Genomic DNA, 15651 nt, shown 5'->3' with positions numbered 1-15651 from the left:
ACGGGGCAGTCACGGGTGTCCAGACGGCCCATTCCAAAATCCAAAAGTCCAAACAACCGGGAGTGCAATTGACACGTTGGAACCAAACCCGTCGTCTATAGGTCTATGTGGTCCCCAAAAGCCTCGTTTATCAGTTCAAACTGGGCCTTGTTTGCTCCTCTGTGGAACTGACACGGCCCGGCCCAACCAAGCCCATCGCAACCCCACACGTGCTCTGCCGCTTATTGGCCAGGCAGGACGCCGCAGAGCCAGCCGCGGCGACGAGGGTGCGGCGCCGTGGAGGACGACCACCCGGAGATGAGGACCGAGGCGACAGCGCCGAGCACGCGCAGGCGCAGTTGACGGTACGCTCGGTTCAATCCCCACCATCTCACCCAGGACACAAGACCTATCCCTTCCGTTCCGCAGTGTTCTCTGCTGCGTTGACATTAACTGCAACTAGAGTAGAAGAGGAGCCTTTCATTTGGCTTCCGTTGGTAAGGGATTACAGAAGTAATCTCTATGCTCGAGCTAGTCTAGGAGATAATCTCACTTCTGCCACAGATGTGGTATGTGTTCATGTGGGATCAAATCCTCCATTTGGTTCGGTGTCAATCTCTGAATTATATTTGTAGTTGTCATCCTCCATTTGGTTCGATGTCAATCTCTGTGAATTATAGTTGTAGTCGTCTTTTCAGAGGTAGCGCTGAAGTAGTCACACGGATGAATTGGATGTGTGTGTAAAAGTAAAACTCCTGTATAGACTGGAATAAAATTTTTCTTTTCTAAAACTACAATTACAAGATAGATACAATTTCTTTTTCTTTTTGGTTCCCAACGATTAATCGCTTGTTTGCAGTTTGGCGCATCAGGCATAGCGTACCTTTTCCTAAACAACAATCCGATGAACCAAATTTCACAACAGCAGGCAATGAGGGCTTAGAAACATAGAAACGCCGACTGGCACGTTGCAAGAAATTATTTGAAAGGACTCATATATTTGCTTCATCCATCCCCTGGCAGTTACCAGGGACAAAGCAGCCCTTTTCAAGGCATGCATCTTTCATTTGGAGAAGGCTGAGACTTTTCCGACTTCTGAGCACCTTATACACCACTGCCTGATGAAAAATCTTCAAGTTGTTGTATTTCACTTTGCTTCTAGTCGTTGATAGTTACAACACCACCTTCCTTGTCATTGCTCATGTAAATCAACCTCTTCAACTTTTCTTCCATCAGTTCAGGCTGGCTAATCATATCGGGCTTTGCTGTGGTACCCCAAATAACCGTGAGCCGTTCATTTTCTTAGATTGAACGGTTACGATCACCTATTACCTCACAAGAGGTAATATGTGAAATATATATATTTATTTAATTTTTTATTTTGTAAAGTATGACAAACTAGGAAAGTTTGAGATATAAAAAATATTTTTTCTAGATTTGATTGGCAGATATAGTTTACACACAATGTGATTTTGTACGTGATTATGCGTTGCTATGTTGCCATACGTAATTACATGGTACACGGGTGTGCTTATATGTACCGTGTTGCCGTATTGCCACAGGTGATTTTGGACATGCTTACATGTTACCGTGCTGCTATACAAAACGTGTTATAGAAAATTGCTCTCTAAGATAGACTATGGAATACAAATATGCGTGAAATCAAACACGGAAAACATTATTTATCCTTATTATGGTTCGACTTCGAATACAGATATGGACATATCATACATGAATACAAATTGGCTAGTTTGATTTCAGATTTTCATTCAGATATCAACTTGAGAGCAGCATGTTGAGATTTTTAAAATATAAACATGTAAAAGGTCTTGAAAGTTGAAACTATTATCAATAAATATTTCCTTAATTTCTTATCTTCACAGAAAAGGAAGGAGGCAAGCAGCCTCTGTCTCCGTGACGGGGTCAGTGTGACTTGGGGATTTGGCAAGATTTTTTTCTTTTTCCTATGTCAATTAATTAATCAATTAGTTTAAAAAACTTAAAAAATCAAGGGCTTAGATTTGTTTAAGGTATTACCTCCTAGCAAGTAAAGGATGTACCGTAGCATTGCCTAATCATATCCTGACAACAGAACGGAATTAAGTCAATAATGCTTCTCTAATCAACATTTTGTCTTTGTGGCCTTTTCAGGGATGAATTCTTCCACACCCTCACTATGGGACACCTCCATATTATTGGACATGTCTCCACTTTTTCCTCCTAAGTCTTGGACTGTGTTGTTGTCTTTTTAAGTTCTCATCTCCAAGTTCAGTTGTAGCATCAGACCATTTCTCTGTACACAGGATTACTGTCAACTGTTTTAGTGCTATTCTGTCAAGGTAGATTCGGACTTTTACTAAGCAAGATTTTATTACTTGTGGTTCAAGTTCATATATCTAAGTTCTTATGCATACTGTTATATGTTGCTTTTGTTGAGCAGGAAAGGGGTGTTACATGTGCTTGAATTCTCATTGCGGAGATGGTTAGCTCCGCAGTTATCCAGGAAACTGTTAGCCAGATCCTATCTGGGCTGGTTCAAAAATATGAGGAGAAAGAGGAATCAAATGTGAACAGAAACTTGGAGAGGGCTTCAGGTCGTTTTTTTTTTGAAACTTGGAGAGGCTACAGATGGCACAAATCCTGCTGGAGGCTGCTGTCGATATATCTGATAAGTGGCAGGTCACTGATGCATCCTTGTTGCGTTGGCATAAAAAGCTGAAGCGTGCTGCTCAAGAATGTGATGACACGCTGCACAAATGCAACCAGAGAATTGTAGAGGGTGAGCAGATGGAACAAGAGGCGAGGAAGTCCTCCTTTCCTACACGAGTAGCACATGCCACCAAATCATTTATCTCTAGTGCCTTTAGCGGTAAGAATAAGCTGAGTGGATCCATTGTTCAAAGATTTGAGTGGTATGCAGATGGTGCTAGCGATTTCTTGAGATTCATGGAGCTTGGTGGCACTCCACGCCATATCATGCCCTTCAACCCTCTTATCAGAAATCTTTTTACAGGCAAGAAGCTACAGCATAAAATCAGTCTGGGAAATGAGTGCACTTTTTTTCTACTATGGATACCCTTCAGTGCTACAGAGCATGGAATAGAAGCTAGCCTATTCTGTCTCCAGAAAGATGGCAATGCACCAGAGAATAATTTTTTACTTTAGTGTCATGCTACAACTTTCAGAGAGTACAGATATAGTCGGAATTGCAGTTAACTGCTTGCAGTTGTTTACCCCTCTTTACAAGTCTACAGTTGAAATTATTATGAATAGACTTGTGCAGCTGCCTACACAAGACTTCAGATGGGCACCATATGTTGATTCACAGCAGAAAGAACATTGGGACAATCATCACAGATTTTGCACTCAATGGTTTCGCCCAGACCCATTATGTTGCAAGCAACTTGATCAGCATGAGCTATGCTGTAGTAGCAAAACAGGCATGTCAAAATTACGAGATATTTCCCTACAGCCAGTCATAGAAGTGAATTTGCAGTGCTATGTCTCACTGCCCATCAGCAAAATTCCTCCACTAGGTACAAGACACCTGATAGCTGGACTCCTCTTTATGCCCCATGGCTCTTCAAAAGACCAGCTGCTTGCAGATAAAAGCTCTGCAATAGCAGTGACTGAAAGCAAGGGGCAGCAGTGCTTGCATACAGACATTACCTTGGAACAGCTGGAAAAAGTCATGCAGCAAAAGGCAATATATCACTTCCAGCGGAACGCCGAAGCAACAGTCTACCAGATGCTTTGGAAGTATATTCAGGTTGAGAAGGCCAGCTCGAAGATGCAAAACACAGGAAAATTGATTTGGGGTTCTGGGAAAGGAAATATCTCACGTGGACAGGTTCAGACATGTGATCCCTCACTTCCTCAACATGTGGGTTGCACAGGCACCCCTCTGGCTGCAAGGCTTGATTGGAAACTGGGTTCTCAAAGAAGCGCCTGAAATCGTAAATCATGGTGCAGTATGGATCCATAATAGGAGGGAGCTGTCATACGCCTGATGGCCCCCCGCATGGGAACAAGGCCACGGCTAAGGCACCCTGTCTGGCCCAAAGCAGACCCGGTGTGAAGGCCACGGCTAAGGCACCCTGAACAGTACCCATGGGTACTGTTCAAGCGCAGGAGTTTGGTTTGTTTAGGAAAAGAGGATCCAGTCTATAAGAATATCTCCCGTAGTTGCTTGGAACACAAGTCCTATAGGGACTATAAATATAGGGGGGATGAAATCGATCTAATCTAAGCAAGAACAGAGTTATTGCTCTTCCTCTATGCCTCTCTCTATTGTATCACCTCCTCCTTTTCTCCCCCTGCACTGCCCCCTCTTCCCTCCTCTAAACCCTAGCCGCCACCACCATAGCCGTCGCTACCCCCAGCCAAGCGACCACTTTCACTGGTATTCGGAGACCAGATCGATCCGATGGCCACCACCACCAAGATCATCGACATAGACACAGTCTGCAACATCACCGGTCGCTTCTTCGAGGAACTGACCAACCACCTTGATCAGCAAGACCAGAATCCCCAGCCAGAAATCACCACTCCGACGATCGCGTACAAAGGAGGAGCACCACAAACAACGCCAACAATCGGCACACTTGACACCGAAATCAACCGCAATTTTGTTCCTGCAGATGCATCTAAGGGGTCTTCGGATGGAGGATCCTCGGCCACCAATTTTGATGAGATGCATCAGCAGCTCGGCACGCGGCCACGGAGACGCCGTCATCACCAATATCCAAACTAGATTGGATCAGAAGGACGCTGTCGACAATCTTCAATCTTCAAGCTGAGAGCAAGTGCGTCAAGATCTCCGCCGGCGAATCCATCTTCAACAGCAAGATGGAGCAAAACAACTCATCCAATACACCGGTGATCATCATCAAGGTGGTGTCGAACAACATGTTCGCAACGCCATCGGCATCGCAGCCATCCTTGCTGCCATGCCCCACCACTTTGGGCCAGCAAGCCCACCGGCCGTCCAGCCAGCTCAGGCTGACCGTCATCCTCTCCAGCCAGCCACCTGGCCAACCGTGCAACAGACACCTACTCCACCACCGTACGGTCCTCTCGGCAACGCCACCACTACAGCCAACAGCCACGGTCCAGCTAACAACACCAACATTGACCTTGATGTTGGAATATAAGTGAATTGCCCACCTCTCCCCATCAGCTTAAGCTTTTGGGTTGAACTAGTCGGTGCATGCAACTTAATACTTGGCTCCGGTAACCTTTGGCTACATCAACAATCTCTGGTATGCATCCCTTCATCTGACAGATGGCGCCCAGCGCTGGTACATGCGCCTCACGTAGGACAAAGTAGCGACGGATTGGGCGTTCTTCGCCCGCTGCATCAACAAGCACTTCGCCCCCCCTACCCGAGGCAATCCATTGGGCAAGCTCGCATCCCTACACAAGACTAGCACCATTAACAACTACACTGAGCACTTCCTGGCACACGTGGCTCACGCTGGAGCCTTGGACAAGCAGCAGCAAGTGAACACCTACATCACCGGGCTACTCGAACCACTAAAGACCGATGTCAAGCTCCAGAACCTGTAGAACATGGAGATGGCCATGCCCGTTGCTAGGGCATATGAACAACGCCTATCAGTGGTCTCCGATGCCAACAAGTCAGCGGCCTCCAACTCGGCCAACCAACCGCTGGCCTTGAAAGCTCCTCCATCGACACCTCAGACACCGGCACCTACAATAGCAACACCACCGGCTGCACCACCGCACCCCTTCAAGCGCCTTACTGCTGAGATGGCAGAGCGCCACCGATCGGGGCTATACTTCAACTGTGACAAGCCCTTCAGCCGTGGCCACAAGTGCAAGCATCTCTTCGGCATCACGTCCATCAACAACTACGACGCCGACAACGTCGACAATAGCCTCCTCATCATGTTAGGTACGACACAGTCCACTTTTCGTGGCTACCGCCCAATGTACCTTGCAGGAGCGGTGCTAGGCACCGGTGCCCAAATACTGGCCACACGGGTGCCACACACAACGTCATTGACATCAACTTCGCTATTCTCATCGGCCTCCTCGAGCAGCGCATCAACACCACGATCCTCGTTGGCAGCAGCAACGAAGTGTCGTGCTAGAGGGCATCCTTTAGCGTACCACTCCGTGTTGACGCGGAGACCTTCCAGAGCGATGCCTTCCTCCTCAACATCGGCAACAATGTTGACATCATCCTGGGCACGCCTAGGTTGGCAGACCTAGGCCGTCTAATGTGGGACTTCACCACCATGGAGCTGCAATACTACCACAACGGGCGCCCCATCTCCTTCATCATCGTCCTTCCTCGACATACTCCGCAAACCATCCTCGCCCTACTAGCAATGCTGCCTATCACATTGGCACCACGGGAGAAGCCAGCAACACCACCGGCACCATCATCGCCTCCTCGCCACATCATGAATCGGGCAAGCCGGTTTTGTCTCACCAATGCCCTCAACTACGTCAGCATCATCGACACAGTCTTCGGCCATCTTCGTCACGCCATACTCCAACTGCAGTTACTATGCCACATCGCCCTCACCATTGGCAATGGCACTGCCGCTCTAGCATGGTCTATTGACCAAGGCCTGCTCTTCTTTGACGGGCACTTCTACATCCCAGCAACTTTGCCACTGCTACCAAACCTGCTAGAGGCACTCCTACTCGGTGGACCATCACACATGAGGTACCTCACGCTCGGCTGCCACCCACTAACGGCGCCTCAGCATAATGTCACCCCCTCGGGTATTCTGCTGGGCCAGGCATAGGCACAGGGGATGATCTCCTCCACTACGATGATCTTCTTGGAGGACTTGGGTTGCCAACTCCTCCACTTTGACAATGTCTACATCGGGCGTGACCCAACTCCGATCGCCCTTGACTTTCCCCAGATGAGTTCAACGGGCGTGACCTCATGTTTGGCACCATGCTAGACTTGACGACGACGCCACCTTCATGCTCCATCTCAACCATCGGGCGCTAGGTACCTAGCTACATCCTGCCCAATGATGCTAATAGGACCTACTAAAAGCTCTAGTTTAGTTTTGGTGAATTGATGAAACCCTAAGTGCTAACCTAGTTTATCAAAGTGATTATAAGATAGGTAGCAATACTCCAAGTGATGAAACAATGGTGAAAATCATGATGATGGTGATGGCATGGTGATGACCAAATGCTTGGACTTGGAAAAGAAGAAAGAGAAAAACAAAAAGCTCAAGGCAAAGGTGAAACTTGATAGGAGCTTTTTTGTTTTGGTGATCGAGACACTTAGTGAGTGTGATCACATTTAGGATCGATAGCCATACTATTAAGAGGGGTGAAACTCGTATTGAAATGAGGTTATCAAAGTGCCACTAGATGCTCTAACTCATTGCATATGCATTAGGATCTAGTGGAGTGCTAATACCCTTGAAAACATTTGTGAAAATATGCTAACACAAGTGCACAAGGTGATACACTTGGTGGTTGGCACATTTGAGCAAGGGTAAAGAAGATAGAGTTGAAAAGGAGTTAGTCGTGCTGGTCACAGAGTGACCGGACGTGTCCGGTGTATCTATCGGACGCGTCCGGTATTTTATTCAGACTTCGGATAGTCAGATGGAAGTGACCGGACACGTCTGGAATCTGGACTAGATGCGTCCGATATTTGGACACGAGGTGGGCGACTAAGTGAAAGTGACCGGACTTTGGCTCAGTGGAGTGACCGGATGTTGATGAGTTACTGTTTAGCATCATGTCAAAGTGATATAGCCCGATACAGGATTGCAGAGAGCGACCGGACGCGTTCGGTCACCACACCAGACGCGTCCAGTGTGAACCAGCAAGTCTCGGGTTTTTAGCGCAATAATTCATCGGACGCTGGCAGCGTCCGGTTCGGTGTGACCAAACGCGTCCGGTTGGCCCAAAGCAGCTCTGGGAGCTCTCTGGACTTGACCGGACGCTGCGTCTCCCACATCCGGTCGTTTCTAACAATGCGTCCGATCAAGTAGTATTACTATGCGCAGAGATAGCCGTTGGGCGCCAATGAGGGACACATGGCGGTCGGGCTGCGACCGGACGCATCCGGTGCACACGACCTGCGTGTCTGGTCATCCCGCAGTCAGCCCAATAATTGAGCCAATGACTCTATTGTTTGGGGGTGTCTATGAATATCGTTTGGCCGGCTCTAGCTCACTCTCTTGGCCATTTGCATTGACATAGCAACCTTGTGAGCTTAGCCAAAGCCCTCCCACTCATCTCCATCATTGATTCATCATCTTTGTGAGATTGGGAGTGAATCTAAGTGCATTGCTTGAGTGTTTGCATCTAGAGGCACTTGGTGTTCGTGTTTCGCTGCGGGATTCACTTGTTACTCTTGGTGGTTGCCGCCACCTAGATGGCTTGGAGCAGTGAGGATCGTCGAGCGGAGGTTGGTGATTGTCTTCGGCTCCGATCGTGGTGATTGTGAGGGGTTCTTGACCTTTACCTGATGAAGAGTCAAAAGGTACTCAAGTAAATTGCTCGTGTCTTGTGTGATCCTCATCTTGTGTTGGTTGTGCGGCACCCTATTGAGAGTTTGTCATGTGATGCCAATTAGCGCGTGAGCCTCCAAGTGAGTGAATCGTCACAACGGGGACTAGCTTGCCCGCAAGCAAGTGAACCTCGGAAGAGAAATCATTGTGTCTTGATTGTCACCTTGGTATTCATTGGTATTCACTCATTGGTCACTTGCCACGGTGGTATACCTCTCTACCACTCTCTTGTATTTCATTATACATTCACTTGAATAGAGCTAGTGGTAGTTAAGACTAGATAGTATATCATTTAATTGTATTACTCTCACTAGGTTGATCACCTAGGTGTATATTAGTGACATAGCTTTGTTGTGATATACTAGAGATCGTAGAAAATAGAATTGGGTAGGTGGCTTGCAACCCCAAGTATAGTGCTAGCACAAAATTCACTTCGACATCTTATTGACTAATCATTTGTCTTAGTGTTGTTGTAGAAATTTTTAATAGTCTATTCACCCCCTCTAGCCATTAGGACCTTTCACCCACAACTTTGCTGCACCACCACAAGAGATGCTCCACTTCTCCATCAATGTCGCCATCCACCATCCCTTGCTCGTAGCAGCCCGCCAGGTAGCAGGATCCCTGGAAGGTCACTGACCATATCGCTACTACCTCCACGGCAACATCGGCAACCTGCTCTACTACCTCGAGTTCACCATCGATCGCATGAGGGATGACGTGATCCGAGCTGACCCAGTTCACGGTTGCCTCCTCATCTGCATGGAGGCCATTCTACCAGGGCAAGCTTTTCCACCAGACGACGTCAACGATTGGGCCTTGCTTCAGCATGAGGACGCGCTGAGCAGAGAAGGGGGGTTGATGTCATATGAGTTTGGTTTGTCTAGGAAAGGAGAATCCAATCTATAAGGGTACCTCCCTTTGTTGCTTGGAACACAAGTCCTATAAGGACTATAAAAATAGAGGAGATATAATCGATCTAATCTAAGCAAGAACAGAGCTATTGCTCTTCCTCTATCCCTCTCTCTCCCTCTCTCTCTCTGTCGCGTCACCACCTCTTCCTACCCTAAACCCTAGCCGCCACTACCCCCAGCCCTAGCAGCCCCAGCCAAGCGACCTCTTACGGGAGCAATAGAAGAATGGAAATGGAGTTTTCTTGTGCTACTCATGTGGCCTTTATTGTTAACTCTATTATTTCTTCTTATTCAAAATATATGTAGCTCCCCTGCATATTCTCGAAAATGAAATGGCATTTTCTGGGGAGTAAACTGAATCTGAGTATTTCTAACTGAGTAGAGGATCCATTAATTTGGCCCGTTAGATCAAGGGAATAAGGGATCACAGAAGGAGCCTCCATGTTTGAGTTAGTTTAGGAGAGAACGGATCTTCTACTATAAATGTGGTCATGTAGGAGGAATCTGTTGGCCCATAGGATCACCAGTTCAGGCGAGTGAAGCACTCATCGATCTTGCCGAGCACCCGCTAGTGTTGCCGAGCACCCACTAGCCGTGACGACCACGAGTAGGCATTGTCCGTCCCACACACTATGTCTAGAGCTAGAAGAAGGGAGAACAGAGCAAGCACGCACAATACAAGACACCAGCGTTGGCCGAAGGCCTGTCTGTGAGATGGCAAATCTGAACTCTTTTTACTGAGTTGCCGTGGTAGTCTATTTATACAACTCTATCTATCTAGTCCTAGTACAGCCCACATGCTGTAACAGTAACAAGATAACACTGGCAGGGCTGACTCTGTGTTGGCCACTACATGGCTACAGTGCTGCAGGTGTGCCGTGCGACGCCTGCACCTGGAGTGGCTACAGTATCACAGCAGGGGGGTCTTTTCGGCGTTGCCTTCCCTTGCTGTGTTCACACAAGGTAACAGTAGATTAGCTAACAATCTTCCCCTAATCCTACTGCTAACCCTTGTACCCCTTCCATGTCGATCATCTCCTTCAGCTCCATGAGTCGAAGTCGTCCGAGCGGCTTGGTGAGGATGTCCGCGAGTTGCCGACCAGTTTCAACGAACTCGATGACAATCTGCCCTCCATCGACACAGTCCCTGAGGAAGTGGAACTTTACGTCGATGTGTTTGCTCCGGTCGTGCAAAACTAGATTCTTCGCGAGGGCGATGGCGGGTTGGTTGTCCATCATCAGTGCTGGTGGGTGAGGTTCCACGCCGGTCAGCTCACCCAGTAGCCCACGTAGCCACACAACTTGGCACACTGCTGTGGCTGCCGCTATGTACTCTGCCTCGCACGTAGATAGCACCACCACCTTTTGTTTCAGCGACAGCCATGAAATTGGGGCCGACCCGAGGATGACGAGCACGCCAGAGGTGCTCCGTCGTCCGTCGATGTCCCCCGCCATGTTTGCATCACTGAACACAGTGAGCTGCGGCCTACTCCCACTAGTTTTGGGAAAGATGATCCCTTGATCCACTGTCCCTTTGACGTAGCATAGTAGCTGCTTCACCGCAACCCAGTGATCCTCTCTAGGATCCTCCATGAAGCGACTAATGTAGCCCACGGTGAACGCAATGTCTGGCCTCGTGTGGACTAGGTACCGTAGACCGCCGACGATGCTCCGGTAGAGTGTTGCATCCACCTTCGCTACGGTGCTGGCCTTCGTCAGCTTCAGCCTCTCCTCCATTGGAGTCACGCATGGCTTGCACTCAGCCATGCCACTCTGCTCCAACAGCTTGGAGGCATACGCGCTCTGACCGAGCATGAGTTCCTCCTTCCCCTGTCTCACCTCGATGCCGAGGTAGTAGGAGAGTGCGCCGAGATCGCTCATTCGAAAAGTAGCCTCGCCATCTCACGCTTGAAGCTGTTGATGTCCTCCGTGTGCGCGCCGGTGACAATCAAGTCATCCACATACACGCCGACCACGAGCTCTTCCTTCCCCCGTCATCGCGTGTAGAGCGCATGCTCGGTTGCACACCGTCGAAACCCAAGCTCCCTCATGCTCGGGGGGCCTGCCATAGCCCGTAGAGCGCCTTGCGCAGTCAGAGCACCCTGTGCTCCTCTCCCTTGATGGCGAACCCTGGAGGTTGCCTAACGAAGACCGTTTCCGCTAGCTTGCCATTGAGGAAGGTCGATTTAATGTCCAAATGATGGACGCACCAGTCCTTTGCTACTGCCAAGGCTAGTAGCAAACGAACCAACTCCATGCGCGCTACTGGTGCAAAGACCTCCTCGAAGTCGATGCCCTCGCACTGAACAAAGCCTCGGGCGATGAGGCACGCCTTGTGCTTGACAATGGCACCAAGCTCGTCCTTTTTGACCTTGTACACCCACTTCAGGCTGATCGAACGGCATCTTGGAGGTAGATCTATGAGCTGTCAAGTCTCGTTTTCCTCAATCGCCTTCATCTCCTCCAACATCGCCCGTCGCTAGTTTCCATCGTGCTCGGCTAGCGTGAACGTGGGTGGTTCCTCTGCACTGATGAGTAGCAGCTCTGCATCATTGAGCAGCCTGCCTGCCAGATCTAAGGGACCTGTGCCGCCGTCGATGTCATCCAGCCTGCGGAACCTCCTCACCTTTGTGGTAGGCGTCCACAAACTCAGTGATGTCACTTGGAGGTGAGGCAAACTCGATCGGCGTCGATGGAGTTCCCTGTTCCGTTGGAGTGCCTAGCATAGCACCTGAAGTGCTTGGCACTGCTTCTAGACAGCTTGTCATAACTCCTGTAGTGTTCGGCCACACTGTAGGAGTGTCCAGCCTCAGTCTTGGAGCGGTTGGCACCACTACAAGACGTCTTGGCTCCACCACAGGAGTGCTCGGCACCCATCCTGAAGTGGTCTCCACCACTTCAGAACCTCCCGGCACCACTCTTGGCGTGCTTGGCATCCCTCTAGAAGTGCACAACACTCCTCCCGGAGTGCTCGGCATCCCTTCCAAAGTGCTCGGCATTGCCCCAGGAGTGCTCGACTCTACTGCCGGAGTGCTCGACACCTCTTCCCCAGCATCTCCACCACCATGGATGACCAAGTGTTCGACGACAAAGGCGTTGGTGAAGCCGCCAGCTTCCCCCATGCTCGGATTGCTCCAGTCCCAAGCCGCCTTCTCGTCGAACACAACGTCGCGCGAGACAAGCACTTTGTCTCCGCGTGGGTCGTAGAGCCGGTACACCTTGGTACACTCCACATAGCCCAGGAACACCATCGGTGTGCTCCTGTCCTCCAGCTTGGTGAGGTTCGGCTTCATCTTCCTGACATGGCCGATGCAACCGAATGTCTGGAGGAATGACACGTTTGCCTTGTACCCATACCAAGCTTCGAACGACATCTTGCCCGTCGGGGCCTTGGTCGGAGCGCTGTTGAGGATGAACACCGCCGTGGTCACCGCCTCTCCCCAGAACTTTGTCGGCATGCCTTTGGCCTTCATCATGGATCGGGCCATGCCGACCGCCGTTTGGTTTCGCCTCTCCACCATGCCATTCTGTTGTGGCGAGTATGGTGCGGTGTGGTGTTGCCCCACACACTGATCTACACAGTACGCAACAAACTCCACCAAAGTGAATTCACCACCACGATCAGTCCTTAGCACGTGGAGCTTCTTGCCGCTCTCGGCCTCCGCGTGCGTCTTGAACTTCTTGATCACCGCCGCCGCTTCGTCCTTGCTCGTCAGGAGTTGCAGCCACATGTAGCGACTGCAATCGTCCACGAGCAGGAGGAAGTACCACCGACCACCGCATGTAGCAGGCGTGATCGGCCCGCAGAGGTCGCCGTGAATGAGCTTGAGAGCTTTCTCCGCGTGATACTTGGCCGCCTTTGGGAAAGGTAGCCTCCTCTGCTTCCCGTCCAGGTAGCTGTCACACAGCTCGCCACCGTGCTTGATGTGAGGCAGCCCTCGGACCATCTTTCCCAGCCGACCAAGCGCGTCAAAGCTGTGATGTCCGAACCGGGCATGCCACATACACGGTTCCTCGGAGTGCCTTGCCGCCAGGCACACCGGCCGCTCTACCTTCAGGTCAAGCAGGTACAACTGGTTTAGGGACCTCTTCACCTTGGCAAGAAGTCGCTGCTCCTGGTCCCTGATCCTAAGGACCCTGTCCTTGATCAGTACTTTGCTACCGCACTCATCTAGCTGACCAATGCTGATGATGCTAGAACACAGCTGTGGGATGTAGTATACATCCATTAGTGCGCGGTGCTCCCCGTTCTGGTATCTGAAGATGATGGTGCTGCGCCCTTGGATAGCCACCCTTGAGCCGTCACCAAACTTCACCGTACCGGTAACATCGCCGTCGAGCTCAGAGAAGGATTCCTTGGAGCCCATCATGTGGTTGCTAGCACCAGAGTCCAGATACCACCGTTGCTCCTGGTCGGCGTCCACACATCCGAGGTGAACTTGGGCGCGCGGTTCGTCGAGGTTGACGGTCTTTAGGGCCCTCCCAGGTCCTTCCACCATTGTCGCCTCTTCCTTCTTCTCGGCCTCGATGTCGTGCAGTGCATAGAACATCGCCATCAGGATAGTGGCCTCATCCTCATCATCGGCTTGCGCCAGACGAGCCTGAGCCTTCTTCTCCTGCTTGCGATTTGGGCACTCCTGTGCCCAATGGCCCATCTTCCTGCAACGCCTGGGCCATTGGGGTCGACCTGCTTCTTCTTCGAAGAAGCCCTGCCGCGGTGCTTGCCCTTGCCACCGCGACTGGAGGAGGCTGCCTTCCCGGAGTTCCTCCGAGCAACCCACTCCTCTTCCGTCAGTAGGAGTTTCCCGCTGTCCTTCGTTGCTATCGCCTGCTCCAGGCGCTCGTCCATCGCCCGCAAATGGCCTGTCACATCCTCAATGGTGAGGGTGGACAAGTCCAGCATCGTCTCTATGGAGAGAGCGATCTAGATGTACTTTGCCGGAACGAAGTGGAGGTACTTGGAGACCTCCTCCTCTTCGTCGATGGTGACGCCGTGGCTCTTCAGCTTGCTGATGAGCGTCTGCAGGCGGAGGGAGAAGTTCTCCACCGTTTCACCATCCTTGAACTTGAGGATAGCATACTCCTGCTTCAGAAGCTGTGCCGTCACCTTCTTTGCGTGGTCGGAACCGACGCGCATCGCCGCAATAGCCTCCCACGCCTCCTTAGCCGAGCTCTTCGTCCCCAACAGCTCCCTATACTCCGCCGGTACAGCAGTGAGGATAGCCTCCAACGCTGACATGTCATCCTCCTCATTGTCGGTGCCCTTGTCAACAGCATTCCAGAGCCGTCGGGCTCTGAGCTTGACCTTCATGGTAACCGACCACTCTCCATAGTTGATGCGAGTCAGCGTTGGCCAACTGGTGCCGCTAACCTCCCGCACCGTGCGAACAACGACCTCCCCTCGTGGCTGGGCAGCCACAGCAGTGCCACTACTGTCGCCCAACTTAGAACCTCCCGTCGTCGCCATCGGTTAGATTGACGACGGCACTTGTATGACTCTGATACCACTTGTTGGCCCATAGGATCACCAGCTCAGGCGAGTGAAGCACTCGCCGGTCTTACCGAGTACCCGCTAGTGTTGCTGAGCACCCACTAGCCGTGCCGGCCACGAGTAGGCGTTGTCCGTCCCACACACTATGTCGGGAGCTAGAAGAAGAAAGGAGAACAGAGCAAGCACGCACAATACAAGACACCAGCGTTGGCCGAAGGCCTGTCTGTGAGATGACAAATCTGAACTCTCTTTACTGAGTTGCCGTGGTAGTCTATTTATACAACTCTATCTATCTAATTCTAGTACAGCCCACATGCTGTAATAGTAACTAGATAACACTGGCAGGGCTGACTCTGCGCCGGCCACTGCATGGCTAGAATGCTGCAGGTGTGCAGTGCGGCGCCTGCACCTGCAGCGGCTATAGTATCACAGCAGGGGGCATTTTCGGTGCCGCCTTCCCTTGCTGGGTTCACACAAGGTAACAATAGATTAGCTAATAGAATCCTCCATTTGGTTTGATGTCAGCCTCTGAAGTATCATTGCATTTGTAGTCTACCATGTACAGATACATATTGTTGCCCATTTTTTGGTCCCCAATAATTAATTCCTCGTCTGCATGGAATTCTTTATAAAGGCTGATATATATGTCTCATCCACTAGCATGTACCAACAACAGTGCAGCGCTTTCAAGGTATGCATCTTACATGTGTAGAAGCTGCATACATTTCTGACTTCTGAGCAC

General features: G+C 50.5%; 1 long non-coding RNA gene across 1 annotated transcript; it reads left to right on the top strand.

Moving 5' to 3' along the window:
- The first annotated feature begins 202 nt into the window (after window positions 1-202).
- LOC136551236 (uncharacterized) lies at window positions 203-4276 on the top strand. Its single transcript, XR_010782504.1, has 3 exons — window positions 203-344; window positions 2131-2318; window positions 2420-4276. It is a non-coding gene; the product is annotated as an uncharacterized lncRNA (long non-coding RNA).
- The last annotated feature ends 11375 nt before the right edge of the window (window positions 4277-15651 follow it).

Source organism: Miscanthus floridulus, chromosome 4 (genome assembly GCF_019320115.1).
Source record: "Miscanthus floridulus cultivar M001 chromosome 4, ASM1932011v1, whole genome shotgun sequence".
Lineage (NCBI taxonomy): Eukaryota > Viridiplantae > Streptophyta > Magnoliopsida > Poales > Poaceae > Miscanthus > Miscanthus floridulus.
The sequence above is the reverse complement of the archived record's forward strand: the minus strand, read 5'-3'. Positions and strand labels throughout refer to the sequence as shown.